Source organism: Temnothorax longispinosus, chromosome 12 (genome assembly GCF_030848805.1).
Source record: "Temnothorax longispinosus isolate EJ_2023e chromosome 12, Tlon_JGU_v1, whole genome shotgun sequence".
NCBI lineage: Eukaryota > Metazoa > Arthropoda > Insecta > Hymenoptera > Formicidae > Temnothorax > Temnothorax longispinosus.
The window spans coordinates 12,064,123-12,078,281 of NC_092369.1; the positions used below are offsets into that span (position 1 = coordinate 12,064,123).

A 14,159-nucleotide genomic window follows, 5' to 3' on the forward strand; every position below is an offset into this window, starting at 1 on the left:
TCACCCCTCCTCGAAGGAAGGACGAAACAATTTCTTAAATATCGCGAATTTCCATAGAAATATTCGACGTGCCAACAGCAACACGGGGAAATTCCCGTCGACGTAGGAATTCCGCTCGCTCGCTCGCGCGCACGTTCGGCATCCTTTTCTGCGCGGCCAAAGGGAAATATTAAAAATGTCTCAAACATAAATTAATACTCTCTCGCGAGGTCGTTGCACGCGCGATTCAGGAGCCCTCTCTCTCTCTCTCTCTCTCAGCTCCTCCGGCGATCGTAACAAAGGGACGCCTAGATGGAAAAAAATTCCAGGACTTCCCGACATTTTCTTCTCTCTGTATTTTTTTTATTCTTTTCTCGCGGAGAGGAGAAATCTTTTGGAACTTGACTGGCCGGGTGCCGGTGGTACCAGAAGCACTTTATAGTCTCGGTACGCGCGCGGCACATACGTGGGCTCCCGCTGGCCGATGCGCTCTCTCGGCGCCATGTTTGTTTTTCAGTTGTTAAGCGCGCAGCGGGCCGCCAGACAGGTTTAAATCAGCCTCCACCTCTCTCCGTTTCTCCTCTTCTTCCTCCTCTTTCTCTTCCTCTGCCGATTCTCTCCTCCAGCACCACCCGCCGCCTCCCGTCCTCTTTCGCGCTCCACGATCGGGCCGTATGCACCACTCGGCCCGTGAGTCAGTCCGACCGGGTAACAAATTGCTTTTTGTTTGAACGGACAAATTAGTGATACGGCCGCGCCGGCACGGTAGAGGTGCCGGCCGAAAAGACAGGGGGTAGAAGGGAAAAAGGAGGGACACGCGATGTTTATTTAAACATCGTGGGGGCACCGTGAGTGCAGTTTCGCGCACGGGGGACATCCTCCTCCGTGACCCTACGTGGGTGTCGGCCGGATATCTCGTGTTCGAGGCTTCGGCTCTTTCTCTCGATCACGACGATAAACTAGCGACTCCGATTTTTTTAGCGATTCGACCGACTCGTTACGACATATCTCGAAGCTTATTGTAATTTTCATTATACTTTCATTATAGCCCTCTAGTTTTTCTATCCCTATGCTAATCTTCGCTTGATATTTTAGTAACATTTGTACAGGATATTATTATTTAACAGAAAAAAACAGTCTCTTCTTAAGCGGATTGATACTTTGCTATCGCCAAGATCTCAGAAGCCTCTTGTCAATGCTATTATAAGCTCTTTACTCTTTATTTGTGTTTGCTCAATCATCTAAAAAAATCTTTTTTTTTTGCCCTCGATCGTGAAACGATCGAGTACGACGGCACACGCGCGCTTGTCCTCCTTTTTTCTCTCTTTTCTCTCGCAATGTCGATCGTTAGTGTCGCAGCGCTAATCGGCCAGCGTAACGCTCTGTTTGAAAAGGTTCTTTGAGGCTGCTGTTGATTTTTCTGGGCGCTAAACGTTCGACGCGCCTCTCCCCGGACGAACCGGACCGAAGAGAGATGGCTGCGCCGGCGGACCACGCACGAGAGTCTGATCTTTTTTTTCGGGAATGACCCGAAAGAGAACGCTCTCGCTGCACGCTTCGTCCTCCGTGAACCACTCGAGTTCACTTTGCACCTCCCGTTCCATTTCGCCCGTCGCCGGAAGTGCTACGTCCAAATACGCGTTTTCCCTCCTCTCTCTCTCTCTCTCTCTCTCTCTGTACGTGTGTCTCTCTTTTTTTTCCATGGACTCTCGCGCGCACGTGCTCCTCGTAAAAACGACCGCAATATTAGTTACACATCTACGAGCCTTTAAAGTTCCTTCCAAAGCCCAAAGATGTATCCTCGGCGCTAAGTGTTAGTGTCCGTACGATTCTCGTCGCCTATTGACACTGTGAACATCTTTTTCACATTGGGCAAATAAAACTCAAGCGTAGACGACCGTTTAACGTTAAAACGTGCGTTAATAATACGAACTGTTCCAAATCGATTTTTCAAACATTCCGAATTCCGCTTATCGGCGATCTCTCCCTCATTCAATCCTGACAAGTTTCCCGTTCGGAATCTGCGTCTCGCACGCTCCGCAGATCGATCGGACGGACGACAAGATTTGTCCATTGCCTGACGGTCGTAGATGACGAAAAACGATGTTCGATTTCCCCGGGTCGAGGAATTCACGTTTCACGTGGTTGTCCTCACTGTGCGAGAGAATGCGTCAACATACGCGCGAAATGGGGAATCCTCTTAGGCTGGTCTCCAGGCTGATCCGCTTTCCCGAGCTATTCTTACCGAAGGAAGTTGCGTCGCCCGAAAGCAAGATTGATAAAAACGAGAATTTTCTCACTCTAATCAGTTTTCTCGAGTAGGGATTAGCGCGCCTCTCACGCACGCCATTACCTTCGATCATACGTGACAGGAAATTTATTTCCGAGGATGAATAATTTTCTCGGGAAGATCCAGGTCCAATTAGCCGCCCTCGTCATATTAACAAACAAAAAAGCAACGCTTCTTACGCGGTGATGAGCGGAGAACAATGCGAAATTATTTATTTCCAATTAAATACATTTTGATTTTAACAAATATATCGGCCATTTAAAAGGCATTTAAACATCTACGTAATTCTTAATTAAGCATAGAGATCAAAAGATTACTTGCATTTTAATCGCACGTAGGGGAAAAAAAACGATCGTGACCATACTTTGTGGAGATATTCTTCCGTCGTTTTAATCAATCTTCTCCGGTCGGCATTAATATCCCGAACACGATAAGTACGCGCCTTTATAACTGATAGTAGGGTGGTTATTAATATACAAGTAAACGGAATTAGCTCAGACTATTTGAACAAGCCGACAGAGGGAGGACAGGCTCGGAGCGAAAAGATGCTTTGATGCTGTCGGCGAGGGTCAAAACTCGCATAAAGGGCCGAAGATATGGGCTATGCTCTATCGCCATATTATATATTCTATCTCGATGCCCTCCCGACCACGACGACTTTGGATGAAAGATGCGGGGAAACGTACCCACTGGAATTAATTAAGCGTCTTTTTCGCTGACCCCGTAGCTTACTTCGCATTGATTTAAATCCCGCTCCAAGCTTTTAGCTTAATTTTTAGTACGAACCGGAGAGAAAGAGAATTTATGAGTATCTGTAATTTTGACTTTTTATAAAATCATGTTAAATATTATTCTTCTTAACCTTCGAAAAGTACATAAAACTTATCGAATTTGCCATATCGAAATATCGATAAGTAAGATCTTAAGAAAAATAGAGCGAAAGAAGAAATCGGGAAAGTTCCCGTTGAAATTCCAAGCCACTTAGGAAAGACTAACGACGGCGCGCTTTGATTTCGTTCTCGCCACTTTACTTCAAGCTAATTTCCATGCTTAAGAAGTCGTAATCCGATCATGACCGTCGAAATGAAGAAGTTTTCCCTCACCCTTTGAGAATATCGACTTGCACTTGGCTGAAATTCGATAAAGTCGCGCGACTCGCGAGAATTCAACGGATGGAGAAACATTCTCCGGTCTGGCTGTTTCCACAGCGAGAGCGGCGCGTTTCGATATCTTTCGATATTTCCACGGGGGGTCAATCGTCGAGTCGGATTTCTACCGGTAACGACTCTGAAATCGGATAGATTTTCGTCTCGCCCGTTTCGCCCGGAATTTATTCTATGAATAGGAAAACGGGATGCGATGCGATCGCGCGCGCACGTTTAATAGGAAGGCGAGAAACACAGAGGCCATTGGTCCATTGAGAGTAACGGTCTCTTCCTTCCACGAGCGTCCGTCGTGTCGGTCGTAGTCGAAGGCGAACGCTGGTGGCTCTCCGCCGCGTCGGGAGATCTTGCCGTTCTTTTTATTCAAAAAAATTTATCGTCATCCTATTGCGAGTGGAATTCGTTTTCTAACGTCACGATCGATTGCAAGAAATGCAGAGAGAGAGAGAGAGAGAGAGAGGCTCGACATTTAGAAAGTCTAATAAACAAGATTGGAACAAATTTTAGGAAATACTGTTCTCTGTGTACTTTTATGTGTAACGTCTCATTAAAAGTAAATTATTGAAGACCCGAAGGCGTACATCGTGGAAGGGTTTCTGAGGACATCGGGAGAGAATCCACTGGTAATAGGTTTCAAATAGATGCGCCGAAAGATTTATCTTCTTAAAGATAGAAAAAGCTGATAGTTGTAATTCTAGACTTAATTCCCGACGATCTTTAGATTCTCGATCGATTATAATTTGGAAACAAACTCGAAAAAATCTACTGATTTGCGCCTAAAATATTATCCGCAGTTTCGAATTGTCGATTGACAACTTGCGATTACAGACATGTTACATAAGTGGCGATCTGCGTAGCGAGAGCGAACGAATGACGTAAAGTTCAGTGAACCGCACAACGATACCTTCATAATACAATAATAATGGTGATACTCCGACATTTGGATGAACAGCAATATCCACCTTCATATAAAGTATTCGGGAACTTGCCCGCTGAAAAAAGAACGCCTTCTCACTTCCGTCGGATGCTCATGGTATCCGAGTTCATTTTGCAGCTGATGAAACGTGGCTGATCGCGGTCGCAGTTCCGACGAAAAGACCTGCCCGCCACGGTTCGCACGTGGCACTCAGGCTTCTATCTGACCGTTTCATCTTCCGCTTCCTTCATCTTCATCCATCCTCGTCTTTCACCCCCCTTCTCGTCGTCTCCCTCGCCGGTAGCCGTCTCTCCTCCCGTTCTTCTTTTATCTTCTCCTCTTACCGGCTCCCCCTTCTCGTCGTCTCTTTCTCTCTTTCTCACCGTGGCTCCGGCTATTTAACCGCGCCCGTATCTGCATCTAAATGCGCTCCCCGAATGCGAAATTCACATAGTGATATGTGACTCGGGTAACCGTGTCTTCTTCAGAGACTCGACTGCTCAGAAAATCGCCTTCGCGGAACGCGACACGACGCCCGCGAGAACGTAATCGCCGCCAATGAGAATATAACGTACGCGCAACGCATTGCAATTTCGTGAGACTCTGAAGCAACTAATTTCTCCAATCTTTTTCGAGTAACGTATATTTTTTGACACTACAAAAATCCGTTTGAACAGGCATTAGAACGTGTAAGCGCGTATCTGTATTTTATATCTTGTAGACAACTAAATATATACGGAAAGAACGATCGTAAGCGCGTGGAGGAGCGCGTAAAAGTCAACGCAGCTGCGAGCATTCCATTGAGTCGAGTGGCAATAATAAATATCGGGTTACTTTTCGGGCCATATCTATGGAATAGACTAACTGACTATTAGCTAAATATTTATTAGCTAGATAAGCACACCTGATTTATTTCCCCCTCGGTCCGGTCTTGTTGTGAAAACCCATCAACCGTGCCCGGCATCGACATTATGACCCGTCTACGACTATTTAAAAAAACATCTTCATCTCCTGCCGGTGCGGTGGCACGATTCACCGGAAACTGGGGAGATTAACTGCACGCGCGATTGATTATTTAAAATTGTCTTATCGGTGATATGCCACCCGGAATTTTAAGCCTTTCGCCTAATCGCTTCTTCTTCCATCGTTCGTTTATATTTAATCGTGATTAGAAAGGAGGCAGACTTCTCCTCTGTCGTTCGTCATCGAACTTATCATCTCGAGCGGTAATTTAAGACACACTTGTCGCATGTATCTCCCTCTTCCTCCTTAGATTGTGTACCTTGTGTTTTGCAGTGGGGAATACGACGTATGTATACGAGAGCGATTTCGCCAATCGAGACTCGATTTCGCGCTAACGCAATCGCATTTCCGTTTCTTCCGAGTAGACGTGCCTCAATGTTCCCTTTCACCTCGATTTATCGTCTCATGTCGCTATCTTGCGAATGATAACGAAGAAAGCGGTCGATATCATCTCTTTTATCAGTAATACGCGTTCGATAGGATCATATTTCTGATACTGTACTTCAAGTAGAGTGAAGCCACACTGCAAGATCGAAATTTCATTTCATATTAACAATGCTTCGAGCATGTTCAATGAGTTTTGCAAAATCCAGGCACTTTATTCTTTAGCGTTAAATATTATCGCGAGATCTATAACACATGCTGATACTTACATATGCCCGCAAAACGTTACGCATGCATCAATACGACGTAATGTGAAAGGAGAAATATATCTTTGGTACTTAAAGCGATCGCCTCACGTACACACACACTCACGTTTAACGGCGAGGTATCGAACGTGCGAATAACGCGCGGGAAATAGTAAAACTCGTTCTCACGGAAACGTGTCGGCGAGTTCTCGAATTGCAAAACGGCCGCGCACCGCCTCGTAAAGTGTCACTAGGGCCGCGCGCATCGAGACCACCCCGTATAATCAAGGAGCCTCTTTTGCATGCAGGCGAAGCTCACGCAAACGAACGAAAAGTATCGATTACAGATTTCTCATCGAGTCGCCGCGGCACAGAAACAAATCGCCTGCACCCTTTAATTGCGCCACTCGACGGCACATTTTGTAAAAGTTATGACAACGATAGATTCCTACTATCTCTCATAATTTTTTTTCAAGACGAACTCGAAACCGTTTTTTACGTAGTAGCTTAAGTCAAAGCATTTAAATTTCAAAACTGTGTCGCAATTACCACTTTTTATGTCAGAGGATTATGAGAGACTTTGGAAAACTGACCATTTTTAACATTTTTACCAAAAACAAGTAGAAGGTTGTGGAGTTATTTATAGTATTCAATAGGCTTGCACTATGTTTTATATAGGAATGTAGTTCACTTATACTAAGACAAATTTATTAAGGCAAATTACAAATATGAGTAATACGATTTATTTATGAGGAATTAAGGTCACGCTGCCATATAGTTAAACGAGACATATATGGTCTGCGTGTAATTTGATAAGATAAAGAGCGAAAACCATAAAATTTCATATCCAGTGAACATGAACCGCATCATAAAAGGCAGATTTATTTTTGTCTGTGCTCCCTCTTTCTCTCTCTTTCTTCCCTTTCTACTCCCGTTATTACCTACCCGTTAGATAGTTTAAGAAAATTTGCCTCCATTCACTTATCACGCAACGTAAAACCATTAAGTTGAATTGACGCGCGAGTCGTAAAACCGGGTTTCTTTGCGAAACGATCGTTAAGCATTTCTGGATTAATTATTAAGAACCCGGTGAGTCGTTTATTGTATTCTCGTTTACGTGCACTTTTCGCATATTTAACAAAAAGATCCAGCTATTATTAAAAATTAATCGTAATAGTTTCGATTCGAAAAGTCCGTACGAAAAGGAGAAAATAATGGTTCAGTGTGTTCCTAATTAAAGAAAATCGGTCGAATTACAAAGGGTAGAACGACGCGCTACACGTAATAAACTTTACGTGCATATATGACTTTTCAGAGCCAGACGCGTTTTTCATGTTCGTTAAATCCCGCGTACTAATTATACGGAAGCCAATCCAATTATTTGCCTTCGTCGGTTACCACGGCGTCTTTCATTCTCGGCGATCGAGAGCTATTTATCCGGGGCCGTGCATAAAATCGCGAGCCTTCGGGAATCCGCCTCGTAAATTTTTTCGTACGCGCACGCGAAACAACGGGATCAAGCACTCTTCTCGACGTTAAGTAAAAAGCGGCAACGACGAGTTCACTTCAACGTAACATTAGAACCTCGTTATGTACAAAATGGTAGTATATATATATATTTTTATTTTGCCAGTGAATAAATTATTTTTTAATAAGTAATAATTTATTTGAATTATTACTTATCAAAAGATATATTTATTCAGTGACAAAATAAAAGGATACACTTTTTCTTCGATAACTGGCTCGACTGGGTCACTATTTCCATCGCTATTTTAAGGAACCTAGACGTAATGCTGTTTTTCCCTTGTGAATAAATGCGTATCTGGTACATTTTTTATTATTGAGTATGTATAACAGATGCGCGTTCTGATAACACGATCGATTCGTTGGTAACGAACGCTTAAAACGGAGACGAAATTCTTGTCGCGTTGCCTTCGTCACCCCGTTGCCGCGTCGAACGATCAGGAAATCTCTGAAATTCCGTTTTCGCTTTCGTCGGCGCTCTTTTCTCTTCCCACCCGAACCTCGGAGATAGTCGAGTGACCTCGCGCGCGGAACGAAATTAATGCTAATCCCTTGAAATTAATCCCACGGGCCGAATGATTGAATGAAGGTTGGATTATTCTGGTACGCGCCATCGGTCACACGAGTCGCGCGGCGTGGCGCGGCGAGCCGTTTCCACGGGATTAATCACCCCCGGTGCGCTTCTTTTCCTACCCGGTCGTGGGGGCTTTTTTCCGCATTTTATGACCTCACGGGTGGATTACTATCGACTTTTTCGAAAGCGCACCACCGTGCGCTTTGACAAATAATGCACGATTTTTCCGACCTACCGCCCGCGGGGCCTTTCACGAGGTGGGTTTTTTTTTCAGAGTTTCGCCAGAGCTGACAAATGTCAATCGACACCGTTGATTTTTTTTAACGCGAGATTATGGCAGCTCGGGCTCGACTGACACCGTGATAATTTGAGTGTCAATGTCGATGGTATAAGCACTCACATTATTGCAGACTGTGGAAAAAGTTAAATCTTCCGTAGTAATAAAAGATAAATTCTTGTTAAAAGAAATCTAAAAATTGCGGTACAATTTTATTATACGAAAATTGCAAAGTTTTGTCGAAATTAATTTAGGGGAGATCAGACTGAAAATGATCTTACAAAGTACTGTAAAATTACTTTCTTACTTCTCTCTGTAATCTTTTTATCGCGCTTTCTTAATTTTAGGAATATTAACTTGGTGAGATTTTATTTTACTTATTAGATTACATCACGCGCTGTAAGCCTTATTGTAAATTGTGTTACGTATAAATTTAAAATAACACGACGACTAGATTGCGCACGGTGAGATTAAGCCGCGTTAATAAATCGCGCGATCCTCGTAATTTCGATTCGCGATAATCGCCCTTTGTTCCCATAACGGGAGATCGTCTTATCTGCTAACCATGGGGATGACTCGGGATGATTCACATCGGCAAACGCGCGAGCTCCTCTCGCGGTGTTATCTATTTATTGATAGTGACATTGACCCGCGCGATGATCGTCATCACGCTCGCTCGCCGGATCATCGCCGCCGATCTCGGCATCTGGATGACCGATCTCTCTAAATCTCTCCCTCTCTCGCGCGTCGAGTGACTATGCAGGTTAAAAAAAGTCGTCCCTTCTCCACCCTCACCTCGTCGTGTTCCTCGACATTAACGACACGACGGGAGGACGAAACAGACGAATGATCGTTTATTAGAACTGATAGCGTTTTAACTGGCTGAGATATTTCAGGCAGAGTGAACCGACAAGGAGAAGGGGGGCCGAGAGCGAGAATGGGAGAGGAGAGCGAGAAGAGATCTATAGCCTATCCAGTCCGAACCATATGTGCATCTCTACATCCGTGCGCGTGTGTGGATGCGAGCGCGAAGCGCGTGGGCTTGAATTCCGTCCGATTAAGATTTAATTTTTAAATCACGGCCGTACTCGCTCTGCACGAATCTACATGATTGCCGAGACACGTGCCATCCTGCGAAACGTGATTGCGCTTCGTTTGCCATTCTCTACGACCGCAATATCTATCCGGCGGTGTTTATTCCTGCAGGGGTGAGATTTCGCGGCAGATGGCTGAAACCTCGATGACGATTTGTCGATGTGCTTCAGCGATTACAATCGATTGGGCAAATGATTCGTACCAGCGAACAAATATTTGCAACCGCCGAGTGTAATAACGCGCACATTTTGGTTTTCAATTTGTACACGTCAAAACCGTGTATAGAACGGGATGAGAGAATTCTCACGATCCATACCGATAATTAAAATATTTTTAATAGTCCTTTGGGAATAGTCGAAAATGTACATTTCTTGTGAAAGATTAATGATCTCTTTGGCGGAAACTCGGCTTCTTTGAGCAGGGCATTTTTCTTCCTTTTTTGAAAAAAGAAATTCCAAAATCATTATGCGAACCCTATCGTTGATAAATCGATCCCTCGTAGATCGTGGACGAATGCTGACCTAGCCTAAGTGGTGGCCAGGTCACAAACTCACGACGGCTGCACAACAGTCGTACAGTTCCTGGGAACCAGTGCACGCGCGGGCATTATGTACGCGTGTCAATCTCCATTGCCGGCCGCCTTCCGTTTTCATGAGGATTAATAAAAGCCTCGTCCAACGGCGGGAACAGTATATAGACCGTCTTGTGTAAATATTGATTCCCGGTGTTATCGCCCCTGGAATTGTACGACCAGAAATTTGGGTATTTGATACTGTCATCGAGCTGTCATGTCGCTTGCCAAACGCGACATGGACAAATGTCGTGTCTATGAAACTCGATTATTATGCTATCACGCGCGACTAATCGTGAATAGTTTGGTCTTTTTCGCTGCGTTTTTCTCTGCTTTTTGCACTTAAAGCAGAACAGTCATATACATTCATACTGTAAAGACAGAAAATGAAACGAAAAATGTTCTAGAAAGCGTGGCTAAATAAAACAGTGACTAATTTTTAACGAGACATTGATAAAATTGTCTTCCACTTTTCTTATCTTGGACTAACAATAAGAGAGATTTTTACCTTCCGTCATTTTAACGTACAATCACAAAAATTGTAGCGTTGCATCGGTCCCGGCGGCTTAACTTTCAAGCCGCGGACTCGCTACGAAATCGTATTCCAGAAACGTGGATGTTACTCGTAAGATGCAGCGCACCCGAGTCCGAAAGTAGTTTCTAGGAATTAAAATCATAAAGACGGGCGACCGCGGTGAATACGAAATCTGCGGCTACCATCTGTTTCCCAGGCGAAGACGGGCGCGCCCCAGGCCCCAGGTAGGGCACACCGGCATCGCATCAGCGGCATAAATCCGGGCTTATGATGTCGTTCCCCTTTTGACGGATCTCGAATTCACGATGAATTAATGGGATCGCGTGCGGAATACGTCAGGGAGAAGAGGTCGAGAAGTCGTGGCACACACGGCCGCGGCGGGGTCAAACGCGGACCGGAAGATGTACGGGGCCTCGTTCGTCGCCGCATTTTACGACGCCAATTGTACGTGAGCCAGGTTGCAGACTCAACTTGCATAGTCGATGTCGCGTTTGGGCCGTTTGGGGTACGCCGACGACGTATGTACATTATACATACATACGTGCATTTCTTTACCGCACGATCGTCTGCCGTCTTTATCGATCTGCCCGATGCGTCGACAAACGTTGATAATGTATCTGGGTGCTTCTTACTTACTCGGTAAATTCATATTCGCGAGGTTTAAATCTATTGTTAAATCTATTGTTAAAGTTGACAGTGCGAGAGTTGATAAAATGGAAATAATAAAACTTATTAATTGATTATAAGTACATATATTATAGGTATACATACAAAAGATGTATAAATTTTGCCGACAGAAATTAAGTACTATATTTCTACCCCTAATTTTAACCTCATTGGAGTCATTGGCAAGAAAGATATAGGTAAAAAAGTTTCACAGAAACCGGTAGTGCTTTTTCGAGCGCGCTCTGCCTACCGACGAGATATCTATTAGGATGGCAAAGCCTCTCCTAATGCATCTGTACGTTTCCCATTACGATTCGGCGCGCGTGGGTTAAACTAACGAGACCGGGCGACTGGGAAGCGAGGGTGCGCGAGGGCGATTGGGAGAGGATTTCGCAGCGAGGGCGATCGGAGTCGGAGGAAGAGGACAGAGAGGCCGCCGGGTGGTAAGAAGGAGCACGATGGGGCGAGAGATAATTTGGAAACGACGGAGAGAGCGGGATACGAATACGTTGGCACGTTGGCGAAGAGGGAGAGGGACAGTGGGCGAGAAGGGATGTCGGAGAAAGCGAGAGAGAGAGAGAGAGAGAGAGAGAAGCGGAGAGAGAAGGAGGACGGAGAGCGTCCCACGGTTGAGTTTCCATCTCGATTGGCGCGGGTTTCCATGACGACCGGTACGTGACCACGTTGCCCATGGGGAAAACAGCGGAAAGAAAGGGGTGGCAGGCGGAAGGGAGGGAAGAGGGTGAACGGCGGGACGCGAGAGAGTGTCACGGGCGCAGCGACTCCTCCGTTCTGCTCGTCTCCCTTTCATCGACCCCCGTGCTCCGCGCGCCGAGAGAGGACGACAAATAAATGGATACAGGATACGGAGATAAGAAGAAGAGAAAAAACGGTTAAAGCAACCGTAAGCTCACGTGCAAGACGGCCGCCTCTCGGAAAACTTTACAGTCAGTGGAGGGAAGTCCGTTAGTCAGGCGGAACGGATCGTCGCGAGTTGTTGGGAATTGAATTCGTCAATTGCCGGCGGGACGGTGTCGCTTTGAAGCCAACGGCCAACGGGATCGATCGTGCGTTCTTCCTTTGCTTATCCAGCGATCTCGGCATCGGACCGGCAGCGTCGTTCACGGTAGAGATGCCTCAGCTGTGTCACATCATCGTGAATAATTGGGAGGCTGCTACTTATAACCTTTTCTACTAATTAGTACTAATTAATACCGTCATACCGCTGGACGCTTCTATTAGTAATTTATGTCATTACGCTATCAGTGTGACAGCACAAGCCGAGACTTTTATCGGCAAATGTATCATTAAGCTTCGCGAAGCGTAACATTTCTTACGCGATCGGATGATAACGCAAGAACCGCGAACGAAGGCGCCTCGTAATAACTCGCGTAATCACTGACCATGCGACATTTAGCGCGAGGAAAAACATAACGATTCGAGCGGATTGAAGCATAAACATCGACCGACCCTTCGATGAGCTTTCTGCCTCTCTCTTCTCTCCAACTTCTCTCTCTCTCTCTCTCTCTCTCTCTCTCTCTCTCTCTTTCTTCACAGTGGTGGATTGCCAATTTGTTGGAGGGTCGAACGGTAGGATCCGCATCCGTGCACTTCTCTCTATCCCCTCAAAGGACCTTTAGCACGAGAATCTCGAGCAACTATATATCCCGAGCTCTTGGCATGCCGCTCGTATATGTACGTGCGCGCGCGAGACGAAAATCCACACGCACGTACGCACGCAGGATCGATGATTCATCCCGGGGAGCCGACGTGGCGTTGCTCTGAAATAAGGAGCCCGACCGACCGACCGACCGAGAGCAGCGACGAGAGAGAGGTGTTCCGCCGGCTTTTCTTCCCTCGGCGCGAGACGCGCATACCAAACGTTCTTTGGTAGTCGAGGGTCGTGCGGAGGAAGCGGAATAGAAGTGACAGTCGAAGCGAAAGTCAATTTGGGAAACCCTGACTCTGCGCGCTCGAAAAGGAGGGAAGAAAGGTGCGAGCGGGGAGCCTTCGTCCGAACGGACGTCAGGAACGCCGTTCGACCCTTCCTCTCCTCGTCACTCGCGCGGTTCTTCACGAATTTCCCGACGTCTCGTCGTATCGGCAACTCGTATTAGAACCCTCCCTTTCCGGAGAAAGCTATTCTACGTCAGCTTGTTGCGCGCTCGAAAGCGAGTTCTAACTCTAAACTCGAGAAAATTGACGAAGCGAACTTGGAATTACACCGCGATGAGATATAAGGGAAATGCGATAGAATTCATAGACTTGAAGACTTTTTATCGATCTTCTAAACATTTATTATTACACATTTTTCAGCACTGTATTTCTTTTTCGTCGTTTGTCTCATTCACGCGTTTTTAATGGAATTTTTATAAGAATACATATTTTATGGAGCAGGAACTAATTATGGCAATGAAAATTGTCAGGATAATTGCGAACGTTCCTGACTATTGCCACAGCAGGATGCGATTTCTACAAAATTTTGAAATACTCCCTGCATGTAATCATTCCGTATCAAGTATCTCGCGAGCGCATCAATGAAGTAGCAATCTTTCTCTAAGTATAGTTTCAACGAAACGATACTCACGTATTGAATCGTTCCGAGTGCATACCGGGCCTGATACTATCCCTAGCGAATACCTCTACTTAACGTGTGCGCCTCGCTGCGCTTCCACTGCTGACCTCGAAATTCTGTGCTATATTCGCTCGCTGTGTGTAACCCAAGTAAAGAAGTTCAGGTTGTATACGCTCGTCGTATCGCGTATAAAGAGCGAAGTCCATCTAGACCGGAGATATATCTCGATCGGTATCGGTAAAGCGTTCGTTTATAGACCATGCCGGGATCGAGAGAGAGAGAGAGAGAGAGAAATCTTAAGAAGATCGTGTTTAACGATCTTTTACAGCCAGCAGCCGGTCG

At 45.6% G+C, this 14,159-nt stretch overlaps 1 protein-coding gene across 17 annotated transcripts in view; it reads left to right on the plus strand.

The window, feature by feature from the left end:
* Positions 1-14,159, plus strand: part of Eph (Eph receptor tyrosine kinase) — a 92,821-nt gene that overhangs the window by 54,665 nt on the left and 23,997 nt on the right. The window lies entirely within an intron of this gene.